The 15,102-nt window shown below is 32.4% G+C and overlaps 2 non-coding genes across 2 annotated transcripts; one reads left to right on the plus strand and one right to left on the minus strand.

Moving 5' to 3' along the window:
• Positions 1 to 12,480: 12,480 nt before the first annotated feature.
• Positions 12,481 to 12,553, minus strand: TRNAF-GAA (transfer RNA phenylalanine (anticodon GAA)). The gene has a single exon. It is a non-coding gene; the product is annotated as a tRNA-Phe (tRNA).
• Positions 12,554 to 14,710: 2,157 nt separating this feature from the next.
• Positions 14,711 to 14,783, plus strand: TRNAT-UGU (transfer RNA threonine (anticodon UGU)). Its single transcript has one exon. It is a non-coding gene; the product is annotated as a tRNA-Thr (tRNA).
• The last annotated feature ends 319 nt before the right edge of the window (positions 14,784 to 15,102 follow it).

Here is a 15,102-nt window from a genome sequence, read left to right on the forward strand (position 1 = left end):
TGTATACACGTGGAAAAGGTTTTTTTATGAATTTGTCGTTACAAGCAATCCCATATCATATCGACATTCTACTCAAAAATAGATACTAAAAAAATGATTCAGTGTTGATTAAAATAACTTTGTGAGATTTGGTCCCATAGATGAGTTATACAATCTTATTTTTTTGAACATAAAGAAATAAAGAAGCCATTGCAAATGCCGGAAATACTAGGCCTACTAAAGGCACAAAAATAGAGGGTAAGTTGAAATCTGTCATAGAATGGGTGCCTCGATTTAATATTTTAACCTCTGATAAAGATATCTTATGATAAATATATATCTATTATAAGTAATATTTAGTAGTTAATAAATGGAAAGTAATATAAAAAGTCCTATAAAGTAGTTAATAAATGCAACAAATGTAAAACTACGTTAAGTGGACCCTTTTTTTTGACACGAATATGTATGATAATTCCATTTAATAAACTTATTCGTTTTTTTTTCTTATCTTCTTTCTAAAAGAAAACTAAAATACTACTAACTTTTTATAAGTTCGCGACTCTAACTAATTCCAGGGGGATTGATAGTCAAAAAAGTTTCGGACGTTAGAGAGGTTACATCAATTACTACCTACTTTTGTATTTTATCAAATAGGTATATCATAGGTATATTTAATCTTTTTTTATTTCATATTTAGTTTCTTATATTATCTAGAAAATAAAAATAATTCTTAGTTCATTATGATATTTAATTATTATTTAGTACTTTATAAATTCTATTCTATATATAATTTTATATAAATTATGAAATTAAATCTATTTTTTTTTTAATTATATATAATATAATAAAATTTTGACATTCTATTTTTTTAGGCTATTGAAATTCAATTCTTATTTATAGTTTAAATTTATCTATATTTTATCTTTTATTTATATTAGTATAATTTATATTAATATCTAAAAACACTATTTATATATAATATAATTTTCATTACTAGATATTTATTCATTTATATCTTAAATTTGGTTATATATTCACTTTTATTTTGATATATTACATTAACACTAGTACATTTACATTAAATTTCTCTTTTTTTGACCTAAAAAAAAATCAAACAGATAAAATATAAATAAGATTAATCTAATTAGATTAAGTAAATAAAAAAAAAAATAACAAACAAAAAAAAAAGAATAACTAACAAAAAATTTAAGTCAAAGGAAAGAAACCGTGGAGCTGAAATAACTCAGCCAGAACACCCTTTAAAAGATTCCGTGGTACGATTAGATCAAATAATCCCTTCTGAAATAAATACTCAGCTGCTTGTGAACCGTCGGGTACTGTCTTATTCAATGTTTGTTCAATTACTCTTTTACCTGCAAATGCAATGTAGGCATTAGGTTCAGCAATTATGATATCTCCCAACATACCAAAACTGGCTGTAACCCCACCTGTTGTCGGCGATGTAAGAATTGGTACATAGAATAACTTTTTATTTAATTGATAATTATATAAAGCAGAAGATATTTTAGCCATTTGCATCAAACTCAAACTTCCTTCTTGCATGCGTGCTCCGCCAGAAGCACATACAATAATAACAGGTAGAGACTTATTAGTCGCATATTCGATCAAACGGGTGATTTTCTCACCGACTACAGATCCCATACTACCTCCCATGAACTGAAAATCCATGACTCCAATAGCTATAGGAATACCGTTTAGTTGACCTATGCCTGTTTGAACAGCGTCAGTTAAACCTGTCTTTTTTTGATAAGAATCAATACGATCTCTATACGGTTCTTCCTCTGAATGAAATTCAATGGGGTCTGTCGAGACCATATTCTCATCCATAGGATCCCAGGTGCCCGGATCAATCAAAAGTTCGATTCTCTCTGAACTACTCATTTTCAAATGATATCCACAGTGTTCGCAAATATTCAGTCTTGACCTAAAAAATTTCTTATAATTTAATCCATAACAATTTTCGCACTGAACCCATAAATGTCGGTATTTTTTATTTATATCTAAATCATTAGATCTTCCTCTTATATTAAAATCACTGGCATTAATACTAGTTCTGATAGTAGAATTACTACTTTCACTAACACTTATACTTTCATTAGAAATAAAATTATAAACATAATTATCACTGTAGTTATGGGTCTCGCCTGAAATGTAACTCTCACTACTGATTTCATAACGCAGATAACTATCAATGCAACTATTTATATGATTATTCCAACTAGATTGAGTATCATACATGTAACGATAAGAGTATCGACTAGTATTTTTAGATCCACTATTCATATAACTCGAATTCGGGGAACTAGAAAAAGAACGTTCTAGTTCAGTGATAAAAGTACTCTCATTGTCAATCTCAAAAATCTGATTTTCACTATCAAAATATATAGAAAAACTGTCCCCGTTACTATCCCTAACTAAAAAAGTGTCGTCAGAAATGAAACTCCAAATGTCTATGATATCCAAAAACTGGTCAACATTACTGAAATTACAACTCCCACTCTCATTCCAACTGGAAACGTTCTTATCCATAGTATTTTAAACCGGGTCTTCACTTGCATTGGTATATCTAATAGGACCAAGACTATCCATCGATCTACTTAACCTAGACTTGTTTCTAATTTATCAGTAGAGAAGAGAAGATCGAGTTGAACCAAGGGTTTTCCATATAGTATTACCACCGCTTATTTAAAAATCTAATAGATGAATAGTCATTCGATAAACAATTTTTTGTTGGATTTAGAATTAATAGAGATTCAGCCCTTTTGTTTGGACCGCTACGTTAAGTAATACGAATAAGTTAAGTATTTATTTAATTTAAAGAACTAATTAGAGTGTTCTGGAATACGGGGTCTAATATCAATCTAGATTCTGATTTATCATATTTAGGTTTAGGATTTAAATCATCGAATCTTTTGCTCAATTATAATACAAAAGAAGGATTTATTCTCATATTGTGTACAAATTATCATCTTATTCAAAGTATAAATACTAGTTTACTGACTTCATTCTCGTCTACGCGACACGGAACGAAAAAGACAATATACAGGATCAGTGGAAGGCACGTTTCCCTAGCTTGAGCTATGGTCTGCAACTCTGGTATATTAACTAATCCACCAATCCCAAGGATCCATAGGATTTATTATGTATAGAACATAAGAAAAAAAGAAGTCTTTTTTTTTAACCTTAACTTAGTCTTGGATTTATATCGTGGATATATTGATTCTAAGTAAGGTCCTTGTCCCTGTACATTCTGTATATATTGATACATAAAAGAAAAGATATATGCAAAAAAGATATATGTAAATACAAAAGATCCTCATTTTTTCGGCCCAATCTTTTACTAATAAAGGATTGAGCCGAGTTTAATTGCAATTAGGAGAACAAACAGGAATTACTGAATTAGGTAAGCTTAGTTTTTATTTAACATCTAGCTTATCTACTGGTTCGAATTCAAATTTGATCGCTTTCCAAACTTCACAAGCAGCGGCTAATTCAGGACTCCATTTGCAAGCTTCACGGATAATTTCATTACCTTCACGAGCAAGGTCACGTCCCTCATTACGAGCTTGTACACAAGCTTCTAAAGCTACACGGTTAGCTACTGCACCTGGTGCATTACCCCAAGGGTGTCCTAAAGTTCCGCCACCAAACTGTAGTACGGAATCATCTCCAAAGATCTCGGTCAGTGCAGGCATATGCCAAACGTGAATACCACCTGAAGCTACAGGGATAACACCAGGCATAGATACCCAATCTTGAGTGAAGAAAATACCACGACTTCTGTCTTTTTCAATAAAATCATCACGTAATAAATCAACAAAACCTAAAGTCATCTCACGCTCACCTTCTAGCTTACCTACTACGGTACCAGAGTGAATATGGTCACCACCAGACATACGTAATGCTTTAGCTAGTACACGGAAATGCATACCATGGTTTTTCTGTCTATCAATAACCGCATGCATTGCACGGTGAATGTGAAGAAGTAGACCGTTGTCTCGGCAATAATGTGCCAAACTAGTATTTGCAGTGAATCCACCAGTTAAGTAGTCATGCATAACAATTGGGACACCCAATTCTCTAGCAAACACAGCTCTCTTGATCATTTCTTCACAAGTACCTGCGGTAGCATTTAGGTAATGCCCTTTAATTTCACCAGTTTCAGCTTGTGCTTTATAAATTGCTTCAGCACAGAATAAGAAACGGTCTCTCCAACGCATAAATGGTTGTGAGTTTACGTTTTCATCATCCTTGGTAAAATCAAGTCCACCACGTAGACATTCATAAACCGCTCTACCGTAGTTTTTCGCAGATAATCCCAATTTTGGTTTGATGGTACATCCTAATAGAGGACGACCATACTTGTTCAATTTATCTCTTTCAACTTGGATCCCGTGAGGTGGGCCTTGGAAAGTTTTGGAATAAGCAGGAGGAATTCTCAAATCTTCCAGACGTAGAGCTCGTAAAGCTTTAAACCCAAATACGTTACCTACAATGGAAGTAAACATGTTAGTAACAGAACCTTCTTCAAAAAGGTCTAATGGGTAAGCTACATAAGCAATATATTGATTTTCTTCTCCAGCAACAGGTTCGATATGGTAGCATCGTCCTTTGTAACGGTCAAGACTGGTAAGACCATCAGTCCACACAGTTGTCCATGTACCAGTAGAAGATTCCGCAGCTACTGCAGCCCCTGCTTCTTCAGGTGGAACTCCAGGTTGAGGAGTTACTCGGAATGCTGCCAAGATATCAGTATCTTTTGTCTCATACTCAGGAGTATAATAAGTCAATTTGTAATCTTTAACCCCAGCTTTGAATCCAGCACTTGCTTTAGTCTCTGTTTGTGGTGACATAAGTCCCTCCCTACAACTCATGAATTAAGAATTCTCACAACGACAAGGTCTACTCGACATGGATTGGGCGTGAATGAAACATTTGAAAAGAAAATCAATTCTTTTACAAATTTTTTCAATTCAATTTCAATTATCAATTAATATTCTCAATTAATTAATAATACCATGTATTTGATTCGTCAAATACATCATTATTGTATACTCTTTGATATGTATGGCGCAACCCAACCTTTGATTTGCAAGTTTGTAGTTTATCGCTTTCTTGGTTTTATTTAAATGTCTTTCTTATCTAAATAGTTATCTAACTGTCTTATTTCAATATTAAATATTTTCTAAATACTCAAAAAAATCCCTCTTGACAGTGATATATCTTGTATATGTAAATCCTAGATGTAAAAATTAACCTAACTCATCCATCAAAAAGGTATAGTCTAACCCACAAATGGGCAAAAATCCTTCTGAAAAAATAAAAAAAAATGAACAATGAGATAGAAAAAATGAATAATAGATAGAGTTCAGGTTCGAATTACATAATTACATAAATCATAAAATAAGATATGATATGTATGGAATTATCTATAATGGTAGATAAAAGAAACACACTTCTTCATGCTTCTTAGTCATCTTCATCTACTTTAGTTGAAAAACAAAATTGTGGTTAAACTTGAAAATTCATTCATTGAATGAGTAAATGATTGAATTAGATTCAGTTGGATAGTACCAACTAAATAAAGTGCTAACTTTCATTTATTATTGAATTAACCGATCAACTTGCTATCGGACATTTTTTTATTCGGAAATATAATATTCCAAAAAATTTCGACATATTTCACTTTATCATCATTATGCAAATAAATCCTACTACTTCTGGGACTGCGGTTTCACAATTGGAAGAAAAAAACCTAGGGCGTATTGCTCAAATTATTGGCCCAGTACTGGATATCGTTTTTTCCCCGGGTAAAATGCCCAATATTTATAATGCCTTGGTAGTTCAAGGTCAAGATGCGGATGGTCAGGAAATTAAAGTTACTTGTGAGGTACAGCAATTATTAGGAAATAATCGAGTTCGAGCTGTAGCTATGAGTGCTACAGATGGTCTAACGAGAGGAATGGACGTGATTGATACGGGAGCTGCTCTAAGCGTTCCAGTCGGTGGAGCCACTCTGGGACGAATTTTCAATGTTCTTGGTGAGCCTGTTGATAATTTAGGTCCTGTAGATACTCGCACAACATCTCCTATTCATAGATCCGCACCCGCCTTTATCCAGTTAGATACGAAATTAGCAATCTTTGAAACTGGGATTAAAGTAGTGGATCTTTTAGCCCCTTATCGCCGTGGAGGAAAAATTGGACTATTTGGGGGAGCTGGAGTGGGTAAAACAGTCCTGATTATGGAATTGATCAACAACATTGCTAAAGCTCATGGAGGTGTATCCGTATTTGGTGGAGTAGGCGAACGTACTCGTGAAGGAAATGACCTTTACATGGAAATGAAAGAATCCGGAGTCATTAATGAAAAAAATATTGCAGAATCAAAAGTAGCTCTCGTCTATGGTCAGATGAATGAACCGCCTGGAGCTCGTATGAGAGTTGGTTTGACCGCTCTAACTATGGCGGAATATTTCCGAGATGTTAATGAACAAGACGTACTGCTATTCATTGACAATATTTTTAGATTCGTCCAAGCAGGATCCGAAGTATCGGCTTTATTAGGTAGAATGCCGTCTGCGGTGGGTTATCAACCTACCCTTAGTACAGAAATGGGTTCTTTGCAAGAAAGAATTACGTCTACAAAGGAGGGATCTATAACTTCTATTCAAGCAGTTTATGTACCTGCAGACGATTTGACTGACCCTGCGCCAGCAACGACATTTGCGCATTTAGATGCGACTACCGTACTATCAAGAGGATTAGCTGCTAAAGGTATTTATCCAGCAGTGGATCCTTTAGATTCAACGTCAACCATGCTACAACCTGCAATCGTTGGTGAGGAACATTATGAAACTGCGCAAAGAGTCAAGGAAACTTTACAACGTTACAAAGAACTGCAGGACATTATCGCTATCCTTGGATTAGACGAATTATCCGAAGAGGATCGTTTAACCGTAGCACGAGCACGAAAAATTGAGCGTTTCTTATCACAACCCTTCTTTGTAGCGGAAGTATTTACTGGTTCTCCAGGGAAATATGTTGGCCTTGAAGAAACCATTAGGGGCTTTAAACTTATTCTCTCAGGCGAATTAGACAGTCTTCCTGAACAGGCCTTTTATTTGGTGGGTAACATCGATGAAGCTACTGCGAAAGCTATAAACTTAGAAGTGGAGAGCAATTTGAAGAAATGACCTTAAATCTTAGTGTACTGACGCCTACTCGAATTGTTTGGGATTCAGAAGTTAAAGAAATAATTTTATCGACTAATAGTGGCCAAATTGGTATATTACCAAACCACGCTCCTATTGCCACAGCTGTAGATATAGGTCTATTGAGAATACGCCTAACAGACCAATGGGTAACGGTGGCTTTGATGGGCGGATTTGCTAGAGTAGGTAATAATGAGATCACCATTCTAGGAAATGATGCAGAGATAAGTACTGATATTGATCCGCAAGAAGCTCAAGAAGCTCTTGAAAAAGCGGAAGAAAATTTGCGTAAAGCAGAAGGTAAAAGACAAGCAATTGAGGCTAATCTAGCTCTAAGACGAGCTAAGACACGAGTAGAGGCTATCAATGTTATTTCCGCTAGTTGATGTTGATGCATCGGAACAATAAAAAGAAGTTCTTTATTAGACAAGACTGTCTATTTTGAGCCCAAAAATGGAAAACAATGAGATTAAGTCTAATCTAAGAAATACAACAAAAAAATGAAATGAGTATAAAAACTTATTAGATACCGGAATAACTGGTATCTAATAAGTTGTACCTACTATTGGATTTGAACCAATGACTCCCGCCGTATGAAAGCAATACTCTAACCACTGAGTTAAGTAGGTCTTTTATCACTACAAAGAAAAATTCAACTTATCACTTTTGGGATTATATATAGAATAGGATTTCTAAGCAATACCAATCCTTAAATTAATTAAAAAGCAATGGGCAAAGAATTATTATGGAGATCATCAAATACCCATCTTGACAAGAAATTATCTATATGTTAAGATGTTTATCACAAGGGCTATAGCTCAGTTGGTAGAGCAACTCGTTTACACGTGCGCCAATGTTTTTTCAAAGGAGTCAATCAAGTAATCAAATAATTGATCTTATTGATAAAGTAATGTCTTACTCCATGGATTCAAGAGAACAAGAGAACAATAGCCTGACATAACAACTATTTGGTCAGTCCGATTCGAGTGTGAATTCTGATGCCAAATAAAGCCCATCATTGATTTGAGAATTGATAAGGTGAATACCCAGTCTATTCAATGTTAGGTATAACGAGTATAAGGGCCTTAAAAACCTCTTTTCGTCCTATGAACTTTAAGGTGTAAGAAGTCTCATATTTGACTCTTAGAGCGGAACGATAGAGACTCCATTAAACTTTCACTTAGTTGGATCTAGGCCATAACCCTAAACAGACCTACGTCAAAGTAATCCTTCTTTGAAACACTTTGGTATTGCTCTTAGATCATGATTCGACTAATGATAATGAATCAGAGCAAGTGGAGCCATCTGATTATCTTCCTGTTTTTGTTGAAGAAAAAACATGGTGGACTAACTGATCCTTTTATCAGTTAATGAAAGAGCCCAATGCAATAAAAAAATGCATGTTGGGTCTTTGAAACAGTTCGAATCATTTTGATAATAAAAAGTTTGAGCTGTTTTACCGAGAAGGTCTACGGTTCAAGTCCGTATAGCCCTATACCTTATATTGAATATTTACATATTCTTTTTTCCTAATCTTATTACTACTAGTTTTTTACTAGTTAGTTGGTGAGTCCCTAGACCTAGAAGTATTACCTTCTCATAACATCGAGTCATATGTACAAGAAAATGCAAACCCAAATTTTATTTATTTGACTTCAATTGATACAATTAATAGTTCTATTTATTTTATAAAATCTCTGATCCGCTAAAAAATTCATTCTTTTTTTTTGTTAATCGTCGAATGAAATGAGATAAAACCATTTTATATTATAGTACCTTCATCAAAGAGTTTGGTTTGTGATAGTCTTTTTTGACTTTGGTATGTATCCCTAATCCCTTTGTTTTTAAGTTAACTCAAAATCGTCACATGATCTCGGTTAAAAACGACAAACCTACTCAAACAAATCTAAGCCTCTTCGATTTCTATGAATTCAGTTGGTTTCGATATTTCATTTCTCAAATCTTTCGATTTTGCTAATATGTTATTATTTTCTATTACTATTAGAAAGTATCTTATGTCAAATTTCTGAGTCCACTTATTAGTCCACTCTACTAGACTTATATGGGTTTGCCTCAAAACAAACTTACTTTATTTATCTTGTAGTAAAAATTAAGATTCGCCTTACTAATATGAATAGGGGTTAATCTGACTAAGTGATATTCCTGTAAAAAAAAGAAGTCGGTTCATTACAAATGACCTTTTTTTTTTACTTTAGTATTACTATTCAAAATATTTTTGCATTATAACTCTACAAAACACCTTTCTTTTTATTTTTTGTTATAAAGTCGGTGGGGACAGTCGAGATCCAACTAATGTTTTTTATATGGAAAAAAATTCTAGTTTGGTTCCTAGCCCTTAAAGAGATTTAATTAACAAAATTAAGAATTATCTCCATTTTACAAAAATTATCTCCATTTTACAGATAAGAATTCTAGTATTTTATAAAAGAATAGAAATTTAGGATAGGTCACAAAGAGATAATATAATTATTGCATGTATTCCTTTTTGTATATAGTTGTATTGACTCAATAGCCACATTCTATACCTGACTTTTTTTATTCAAAAAAAGAATTAAATAGATTAGAAATTCCTCTTTTGTTAATGCCTATATGTTATATCACTAAGGCTAAGAATAATAGAATCCTTATTTGACTTAAGTTAAACTGTTCTGGACGAATTGACAATTAATTCTAATTCGAATCGACTAATTCAGTCTATTCCACATTAATTAATAGGAGTGCATCTATGTTTCTGCTTTACGAATATGATATTTTCTGGGCATTTCTCATAATATCAAGTGTTATTCCTATCTTGGCATTTCTTGTTTCTGGAGTTTTAGCTCCCCTTAGTGAAGGACCGGAGAAGCTATCTAGTTATGAATCGGGTATAGAACCTATAGGGGATGCTTGGGTACAATTCCGAATTCGCTATTATATGTTTGCTTTAGTTTTTGTTGTTTTTGATGTTGAAACCGTCTTTCTTTATCCGTGGGCAATGAGTTTTGATGTATTAGGTGTATCCGTATTTATAGAAGCTTTAATTTTTGTGCTTATCCTAATTGTTGGTTTAGTTTATGCATGGCGAAAAGGAGCATTGGAATGGTCTTAGCTCATGAATATTCAAATAATAAAAAAGAGTCTATTGAGACAGTTATGAATTTGATTGAGTTGCCGTCACTTGACCAAACAATACCCAATTCAGTTATTTCAACTACCTTGAATGATCTTTCAAATTGGTCAAGACTCTCGAGTTTATGGCCACTTTTATATGGTACCAGTTGTTGTTTTATTGAATTTGCTGCATTAATAGGCTCGCGATTTGACTTTGATCGTTATGGATTAGTACCAAGATCAAGTCCTAGGCAAGCGGACCTAATTTTAACAGCCGGCACAGTAACAATGAAAATGGCTCCTTCTTTAGTCAGATTATATGAACAAATGCCTGAACCTAAATATGTCATTGCCATGGGGGCCTGTACTATTACGGGAGGGATGTTTAGTACCGATTCTTATAGTACCGTTCGGGGAGTCGATAAGTTAATTCCAGTTGATGTCTATTTGCCGGGTTGCCCGCCTAAACCAGAGGCAGTTATAGATGCAATAACGAAACTTCGTAAGAAGATATCTCGAGAAATCTATGAAGATAGAATTGGTTATCAACAAGAAAATCGATGTTTTACTACCAATCATAAATTTAATGTTCAACGCAGTATTCATACTGGAAATTACAATCAAGAATTGCTTTATCAATCATCATCTACTTCAGAAATAACTTCTGAAGAATTATTTAGATCCAAAAGTTCAATATCTTCACAAAAAAGAGTCAATTGAGCAGGTTATTTTTGTTAAGGAGAATCATAAAAAGCTTCAATCTGTATAAATTTCATTGTCAATATGAAAGACTTCTATAAATCCAAATGTGGGAGAGATCAAGAAGATGCAGAGTCATTTATCTGCTTGGCTAGTCAAGTATGAGCTTGTTCATAGATCCTTGGGCTTTGATTATCAAGGAATAGAGACTTTACAAATAAAACCCGAAGATTGGGATTCCATTGCTGTCATTTTATATGTGTATGGTTACAATTACTTACGTTCTCAGTGTGCTTATGATGTCGCACCAGGTGGATTTTTAGCTAGTGTATATCATCTTACGAGAATACAGTATGGGGTTGATCAACCGGAGGAAGTATGTATAAAAGTTTTTGTCCCAAGGGAAAATCCTATAGTCCCATCTGTTTTCTGGGTTTGGAGGAGTGCAGATTTTCAAGAACGTGAATCCTATGATATGTTAGGAATTTCTTATGATAATCATCCACGCCTTAAACGTATTTTGATGCCTGAAAGTTGGATAGGTTGGCCTTTACGTAAGGACTATATTACTCCCAATTTCTATGAAATACAAGATGCTCATTAAATGATAAGAAACTTATGTCACTTAGATGATACAACTTCATATTTCAAGTCAAAGAATACTTTTACTTTAAGGTCTGTTCCCTATAAAACAGAGTTACTTGATTCTAATTCGTATTCTGCATCAGTTAAAAAGAGTTAATTTATATTATTCCTAACCCCATTTAAAATGCTCTTCGTTTTTGATAAGGAGACACAATAGAATGAATGAAAAGGGTTCTGTACTATGAACTTTGTACCATGCATATCACATAGATAAATCCCATAAAATAAAGTAAAGTAAAACAAGTAAGAATAAATTAAAAATACATCGAAAAAAAAAATTCACTAATCAAAAAGAATCAGATTTAATTTGTACTGTCTATAAAAAGGATAATTAATTTGATCTCTTTTTATCTTTCAACCCCTATAAGTTAGGGTGCTATTTTGACTTTTTTGATTTATATATTACTTAAAATATAGATAAAGTTAGTGAACTTTTTTCTTGGAATTATTATGCATTTTTGTTATTTTTATTCATTAATAAATTTCTTTTATTAGTAATATAATTAGATCTAATAATATTAATCTAAGTACATAATAATAATAGAATTAGAAAATATAAGAAATATAATGGTAAAAAATGAAAAACGAAACTTTTTGAATCAATGAGATCAGTCATAATTTAAAGACAAAAAAGTGAGTATAATGGAATTTTTAACCCCACACCCACAGCACTTATCTTAAAGTCATCAAATCCTCCTCTTTATCTAACTATAAGCTATAAGGATGAATAAGTACGTATCAAGTTCTATTAATGTACTCAGACCTTTCTTTCTTGCTGAATTTGTATTCTATTCTTCCGAGAATTAATTAGTTGTCAGGAACCAGGTTTGAACTGGTGACACGAGGATTTTCAGTCCTCTGCTCTACCAACTGAGCTATCCCGACTATACTATTTGACATGCATCACCTTATCTTACTCCATCTAGTACTTCTGTTTGTGTTCATTAAAATAACAGGACAAAAAAAAATAATAGGCGTTTAAAACTTTTTTGACTTTTTTGGTCTTAACGTAAATAGGAATTTCAAGATTGATATTATAAGTGAAAGGATAACCTAACACTAGAAATTGTTACTAGTGAATAAGTCACTTCACTATTCTCGACTATTTGTCCATATATCTTCATTTGTACGTATACAAAAACCCTTGGTCTAAACATAAAGTGCTCGGATCTTTTAGTGAAGGAGTAGAGTAAATGTAAAATACAGTCAATTTTGAGTCACCGATGAAAAAGAGGAAAAAAACTTAGGAAGTCAAATCGTTTTTTTGGGGATAGAGGGACTTGAACCCTCACGATTTCTAAAGTCGACGGATTTTCCTCTTACTATAAATTTCATTGTTGTCAGTAGTGACATGTAGAATGGGACTCTCTCTTTATTCTCGTCCAATTTATTTTATTGTCAAAATAAGAATAAATCAGATTCTGGAGTGAATGATTTGATTACTGAATATTCCACTATTACTTTAAATTGGAATGAATTCAGAATAACTTTTAAATCTGAAATTAAAAAATTTTTTATTTTAATTTATCTATTTATAGATATATTAAATATTTAAATTAATATTCTGGATTCGGGTCCTGATTAATCAGTTGAAATATCAGTATATATACGTGTGTGTTTGGTATAGAGGGTTAGCCTTTCTTAGATAGAAAGAATAATTCCAGATACCAACGTAATGCAATCAACTCCATTTGTTAGAACATCTTCCATTGAGTCTCTGCACCTATCCTTTTTCTCAAAACAAGGATTTGGCTCAGGATTGCCCATTTTTAATTCCAGGGTTTCTCTGAGTTTGGAAGTTACCACTTAGTAGGTTTCCATACCAAGGCTCAATGCAATTAAGTCCGTAGCGTCTACCTATTTCGCCATATCCCCTTTCTTTTTATTTCAGACTGGAATTCCATTGTCATCCCTTCCACTTCTTTTATTTCTATTTTAGAAATCCAAATGTGGAGTTAATTAAATTAGCTACTGATTTCTATAGTATAGCGAAAAAGTATTTACGGCTCTTTTTTGATCTATTCTCTCGTTTTAACCTTATCAAATGATCCATATCCCAATCGAAATTGATTCTATCATTGATATATCTGCAATTCAATAGTGATAAGATATATCCCTAGATCTATGTCTCTACCCACTTGATTTTTACATCGGTACATGGAATACTGCAACGGTCGATATTTAATCTTCTCTGTTTTGTCCTATTTACTTACTTTACAAATGAAACCAGAAAACTATGATCTGGATTGTATCTTTATCCTTATCTTAGACTAGATCTGCTATATGCCGAATAAAAGAGATGGGACTAAAGAAAAGACTATATATAATAAGACCCTAGTATAACTCTAATTGTTCTAATTTAATTTCATTTTTTTTTCTTTTTTTTAGATTAAAAAAAGTTTTTATTGAATTTCTCAATTCATATTGAATACATTTTTATAATTTTTTATAGTTCTATTTAATTATCAATTTAAGTATTTCATTCTTATCTTATGAATTTTGATTATATATTAAAATTATATATATATTAGTTCCTTCCATTACTAATTTAACTAATTTATTCAAAAAATTTATTAGTACTTTTTAATATAGTCAAATTGGATTTTAGTAAGTTTTGGTATTGTTATATAAAACTTATATTCTTATAATATATAAGGTCTAATAGAGTTCTTATAGAATTAAGTAGATTAGCTAATAAATAGTCTAGTTATAATAGTTAAGTTAACTTATTTGTTTTTTTTTTGTAATTAACTATAATATAGTTAAGTAATATATTTTTTTTTATGCTAATCAATGTTTAAGATAAGAATAAATACACAACTATATACTATTACATTAGACAAAAAGGACTCTAATACTAGACTAGAGAGATATATATAATATAGGCTATATATAAGATAATAATAGACAAAAAATATAACATACAAAGAAAAGACTATACAATAATTCTGAAATGAAGAGAAGATAAGAAGAAAATAAACTGAATTGTAAATAGTCAAGATACTCATAATTTGCGTGCTATAAGTTAGTTTGGTTATGTGAGCCCGCTTAGCTCAGAGGTTAGAGCTTCGCATTTGTAATGCGATGGTCATCGGTTCGACTCCGATAGCTGGCTTTTTCCCTATTATCTGATTTTTTGATGATTGATGATACCCTCTTGACATCAAAAAAAGTCAAAAGACTGCTCTTTTTTTCCTTTCGTGAAATGTTGAGTTGCTCATTTATTATATTATGCGACATTAACTTCCACCTATGAATCAAAAATTGGAGTAATTAGATTTCTATCCAACAACTCTAGAAAGAACACCCATCATAAAACGTAGTCTTAATCTCGTATCTATATCTCTATACATGTATCTCAATATATATGGATATCTATCTATAACTATAAAATCTAAATAAACTATAATAGAAAATATCTAATTCTAATAAAA

Source organism: Wolffia australiana, chromosome 5 (genome assembly GCF_029677425.1).
Source record: "Wolffia australiana isolate 7733 chromosome 5, ASM2967742v1".
NCBI lineage: Eukaryota > Viridiplantae > Streptophyta > Magnoliopsida > Alismatales > Araceae > Wolffia > Wolffia australiana.